Below are 6,000 nucleotides of genomic sequence, written 5' to 3'. Positions count from 1 at the left end.
TAATTTTTAATAGTTAAAAAACTCAACCACCAATAGTCGGGAGGTAATTTGTGTACTTTACCCTAAAAGAATAGTCAACCGAAAGTACTAAATACAAAATATAAGCATGGAAAGGGACCAAAGCAACAATTTGACCCTAAAATAAGTTAAAAAGGCCTAGAGTGTTCCATGGCCGAAAGTAGTTAAATTAACGAAATCGATATTCAACAGACGGTGAACTTTAAATTATAAATTAAAATTTTATAATGTAAAACCCCCTGCATTGTAAATAAAATATATAAATTTATATAAGGTTTATACGATTTATATATCGAGAAACTTTACTTTAACAATTTAATCTTTGTTTTATAAATATAATAATAGTTAAACAAAAATTTATTTTAATATTTAATAATCATCATCATCATCAGATTAAATAAAGGGAAGAACAACAAAATGAAAACCACTTTCCGTGTTTCAAGAGTCTGTCTCTGTCAACACTATGGCAACCCCCAATACAGTAACTTTATTTATTTAATTTTACTAATAAATAATAAAGTATTTAATCAAATACAAAATTAAAATAAATATTAATAATAAAAAACGAAATAGAAATCTGAAATAGCATGTGAAACACCAAATTTATTGAACTGTCTTATACAAATCACAATTTGCAGAATACAAAAATATAAAATCAAATATTGTTTCCTTCTCTTTTTACCAATTTCTCCTTTCTTCACCGCTGCGTCGCCTCAACCGCGTCTGCTGCTCTGCTTCTTCTCCTGTATTTCCTCTTTCAATCCATATGTATATCACCCTCTCTTATTTCTTCTCTTACCCTTTTTTTCCTTTTGGGTTTCTATCTACAGAATCGTTGATTAAAATATCTTATTGTGTGTGTGTGTTTTGGATCGGATTGTTTCTTGTACGATCTTGTTTGTGGCTGTTAGATTTGGATCACCACGTTGTTTTTTATTTACCAAAGAAAAAAATCTGATTTTTGTGTGTTTGGTGGTTCAAGTCTACCTCTAGGATCCATGTTTTTATTATTATTGAACATTAATTGAAGTTGGGTGTTTTTTTTAATTTGGTTTCCTTCTATGGATATTACCTCTCGTAATCCTCTGTTTTTTATTTTTCTCATTAATTTGCTTGATGAGTCGGTAATCATTAGCTGTATATTTATATTATGAAATCCCATCCCAAAAAAGGTTGAAAAATAAGTGCTTACAATTGATGAAATTCCCATAACATTCTACTCTTTTTTTGTGTGCTTAGAGTTATTAGCTCCTTTTTGTCTGAATGATATCTTAGAATGCCCTTTTTTAGCTAGATATGGAGGTTTATTTCCCCGTTTATAATATATATATGTACAATTGTATAGATATATGATTGTATAATGTAAAAATTTATGCATTGATGGGATCATAAGTGTTGTAGTTTATTTTTTTTAATTAAAATAATGGGTATTTGCTCAAAGTCTTTCTGGGATTAGAAGTGGCTGAGTGGTTGTTTTGTTAAGCTTGAATTGCTACGTAGATAAAAGGGCTTAGTTCATTTGATTGGTTTTTTGGGGTATTGTGAGTGTGTTGAACTTTAGTCTTTTTGGTGTAGTTAATGATAGAGATTGTTTTTAACATACCAGTTGTGTCTCTAGTTGAGTTTATTAACATCTTTTTGGCCCTTTTGCAATGTAGATAAATGATTGGCTGAAAAGTGGAGAATTAGGACACTTTTTTTCTTAAAGATGGCTTCCGTGGGCATGGTGCCTACTTCTTCTGGTGTAAGAGAATCTAATGCTGCTGCTGTCGAAAAGTTACCCGAGGAGATGAATGACATGAAAATTAGAGATGAAAAAGTAAACATATCTTCCTTGAACCTTTATCATTGTTGTTACCTACTTTCGAATTTTTCTAATCATTTAATTTAATAATTACCAAGTACTACCAGCTTTCATTAGTAAAAAAAAAAGGAATGCAGCTACGACTCATGGATCATCTCTAATTTTTAGGAAATGGAAGCAACAGTTGTTGATTGTAATGGGACAGAGACAGGGCATATAATTGTGACAACTATTGGTGGTAAAAATGGTCGGCCAAAACAGGTATTGTTTTTTCTGGTTTGATATCTAATTGCTGCTAGTAAACTTTGCAAGTTATCCTTTTCTCCCATTTTCTTTCATTACATGTCATTTTCTAATATAACACTATAAATTCCAGACGATTAGTTACATGGCTGAACATGTGGTTGGACATGGATCCTTTGGAGTTGTTTTCCAGGTAACCAACTCTGCCTTGTTTTATGATTGGTGGTATATCTTGTTAATCTTTATTTTTATGTTAGTAATGGACATTCGTTTTTTTTTTTGGTAAAATGAAGGCAAAGTGCTTGGAGACAGGTGAAACTGTTGCTATAAAGAAGGTTCTTCAAGATAAGAGGTATAAGAACCGTGAGCTGCAAACAATGCGGCTTCTTGATCACCCAAATGTTGTGGCTTTGAAACATTGCTTTTTTTCAACAACAAACAAGGATGAACTTTATCTTAATTTGGTACTTGAGTATGTACCTGAGACTATTCATCGTGTGATCAAGCACTATAACAAGTTGAACCAAAGGATGCCATTGATATATGTGAAACTTTATACATACCAGGTACATGCCAGTGTTTAAAATTTTGATTTCTCTTGTGTTCTTTTACTTTTACTCATCTTAGGCGCTAATAAAGGCTGATATTTGGTAGATATTTAGGGCTTTGTCTTACATCCATTGCAGCATTGGTGTGTGTCATCGGGACATCAAACCTCAAAACCTTTTGGTATGTTCAAATATCTCTTTCTACCGTGACATTTTGCCTCCTTGTTTGTTGATTTTAGTAGTATCCCTTACCTGTAAAGTGATTGAACTTGTCAAGTCAATCCTCTTATTTTTGAACTTGATCTTGATGTCTTACACTTTCCTCCTTACAGGTAAATCCGCATACTCATCAACTTAAACTATGTGATTTGGAAGTGCAAAAGTCTTGGTAGGTTATAATCTCATTATATTTACTAATTGTTTATGGATCTTTGAGTTTTGCTTAGATCTTTATTATTTTATATTTTCATATCTTGGTAGGTGAAAGGGGAACCAAACATATCATATATCTGCTCAAGGTATTATAGAGCACCTGAGCTAATATTTGGAGCAACCGAGTACACTACAGCTATAGACATCTGGTCTGCTGGATGTGTCCTTACTGAAATGTTACTTGGACAGGTAGGAAACGTGTGCATATGAGGTTTATGGTTGTTATTATTACCTTAAATTAAGCTTGGCGTTCCAAATTAATATATATATATATATATATATTCTATTTATCTCAGCCTTTATTTCCTGGTGAGAGTGGAGTCGACCAACTTGTTGAGATTATTAAGGTATTTAAATCTCGTCCTTAATTTTCTGAGTGAGTAGTTAGTGCAATGTTTGTGTGTATGCGTATGTCCATATTATTACAATAATGCCATTCTGGAATGTTTCCATGGGAAGAAACTTAAATTCTTCACGAGGTAACAGATTCGTTGCCATGCAAAATTGACATATTTATTATTGTTTCTACGAGTGCCTTTGTTAATAACAATGTCGTGAAATACCTCTGTTTGACATCATTATTGCTGCTTTAGTCATTTGCATTGTCAAATTGACCATTTCTCTTTAAATATGATAATTATGCGTTTATTTTCTAGGTCTTGGGCACTCCAACACGAGAGGAAATTAAGTGCATGAACCCTAATTATACAGAGTTCAAATTCCCTCAGATTAAGGCTCACCCATGGCATAAGGTATTAAGGATCGAAGAAAGGGTGTGAAAATGGTCTTTTGTTCAACCTTATCAAGCAATTATTATAATTATTATTATTAACTTGTACTAGATATTCCATAAGCGCATGCCTTCTGAAGCTGTTGATTTGGTGTCAAGATTACTCCAATACTCTCCTAATCTCCGGTGTTCTGCGGTAACTATATAAATTCTTCATTTTATTATGCTTAAATGTTTTTCCTTCAATTCACCTCTGACTTTTATTGATGATAGAAGTTCTAAGATCACTATTTATAATCTTATGGTTTTCTGCGTTGCTCACGTTGCAGCTTGATGCCTTGATCCATCCTTTCTTTGATGAGTTGCGTGATCCAAATGCACGCTTACCAAATGGCCGGTTCCTTCCGCCATTGTTTAACTTCAAACCTCACGGTAAGGAATATAGTCAAAACAACATTTTCTTTGTAATGAGAGCTTTTCTGTATCGTTAAGATGTATGATCGATTATTACTGATCTCATACCCTAAAACCAGAACTGAAGGGTGTTCCGATGGAGATATTGGTGAAATTGGTTCCGGAGCATGCAAGAAAGCAGTGTCAATCACTTGGATTGTGATTTTGATGCAGAAATGTAACCCAACTAGCAAAAGCGTATTACCTTTATGTAAGCCATCACGATGTTTGTTTATTTGTTGCTGCATGCATTTTATGTTGTTGAGCTTACCACCTTTGTTTTATGTAAAAGCAGCAGACAGATTTAGACATCATCTTCCCACTTCTATATGTTTCTGCAGATTGTAACATCCATGGTTGATGGAGACCAAACTTATGTCTACTCTCGTATGTTTTCTTGTATGTAATTTGTCGACCTAGAGAAGGAAAGATCAATGTTTATTTGCATGTTCATTTGTTTTGTCATATATTTTGGTTTGAATTTCGAGTCACGCTTATCGAAAAACCGAAAATTAAAACATAGTTTTGGTGTTTTCTTAGAGTAATTTGATTGTTTTGTAATTTGGTTTATGGTTATCTTGTTTCGTCACTTTGGTCTTTGTTTTAAGTTCATTTTTGACTGAATTTGTATTTTATGCTCTTCGACCATTGAAGAATATTTATGTAATTCTAATTTTTTTTTTTATTTTAAATATATTTTTGACTAAATTTGAATAACATAATTTCTCCATCTACGGAAATTCACTTTTTTCACAATGATTTTCTTCTTTTTGTAATTTAATCATTTACTTTTAAACTTTGTTTAATTTAGCCCTCCTACTATAATTATCTATATGTTCTTTTAATCTTTTATATTTTCATCAATGTTTTCTTGAAATTTCTTAAAATATGTATAACTTTAGATGATTTTGATTTGTTAAATAACATTAGAAATCGTATTTATGTATGTGAAAAAAGAATATGAAGATATATATGTATATTGTATATGGTTGGAAAGTCGTTTAAACTAGAATGAATCATATCATAGTCGTTTAAACTATGTTGTCAAGCTCCTTAAAGAATACTGTCATATCAGATGCTTTGTGCTTGTTATGTAGTGTTTTTGGTTTTCAATAGCACATATTTGAGAAATCAGTATTACAATTGTATGGTTAGATATGCCAGAAAGGGATTGGTGCTAGATGTGCACATTTGTCGGATTTCAATCCGATCCGGATCGGTTTTTATCCGATCCGGTTTTTTCCCATAGAAAAAAAACCGGTTTATAAAATAACCGGTTCGGTTTCTAACCGGTTTGGAGGGCCGGATATCCTAACTGGTGTAACCGGTTTCGGTTTTAAAAAAATCGGTTTTTTTAAAAAACCGGTTATAAAAAAACCGATTTTAAAATTCCAGATTGCTCATAGGGAACCGATTCCCCCCAAGGGGGTACCGATTCCTCACTGAATGGTTTGGCTCCGAGATTTCCAGAATGCTCGGAGGGAACCGATTCTCCCATAGGGGGTACCGATTCTTCCTATTCAACGGTCGAAATATTTGAATTTTACACTTAGGGAACCGATTCCCTATGAGAGGAAACCGATTCCCTATGAGAGGGTACCGATTCCCCCACGCTCCAAGCATTTTTATTAAATGTTTTCACACTTAAACGGCTATATTATCTTCATTAATTATCACTAACGTTCAGAAGTGATTCAATGTGTATTTAAGCAAGCTTAGAAGTCATTGATCAAAGACAAGAAACATCAAGCAACTAGAATCAAGAGAGAATC

The 6,000-nt window shown here is 32.8% G+C and overlaps 1 pseudogene; it reads left to right on the top strand.

Moving 5' to 3' along the window:
- The first annotated feature begins 670 nt into the window (after positions 1 to 670).
- LOC120163478 lies at positions 671 to 4,675 on the top strand (annotated as a pseudogene).
- The last annotated feature ends 1,325 nt before the right edge of the window (positions 4,676 to 6,000 follow it).

This window comes from Hibiscus syriacus, unplaced genomic scaffold (assembly GCF_006381635.1).
Source record: "Hibiscus syriacus cultivar Baekdansim isolate YM2019G1 unplaced genomic scaffold, ASM638163v2 tig00111445_pilon, whole genome shotgun sequence".
NCBI lineage: Eukaryota > Viridiplantae > Streptophyta > Magnoliopsida > Malvales > Malvaceae > Hibiscus > Hibiscus syriacus.
The sequence above is the reverse complement of the archived record's forward strand: the minus strand, read 5'-3'. Positions and strand labels throughout refer to the sequence as shown.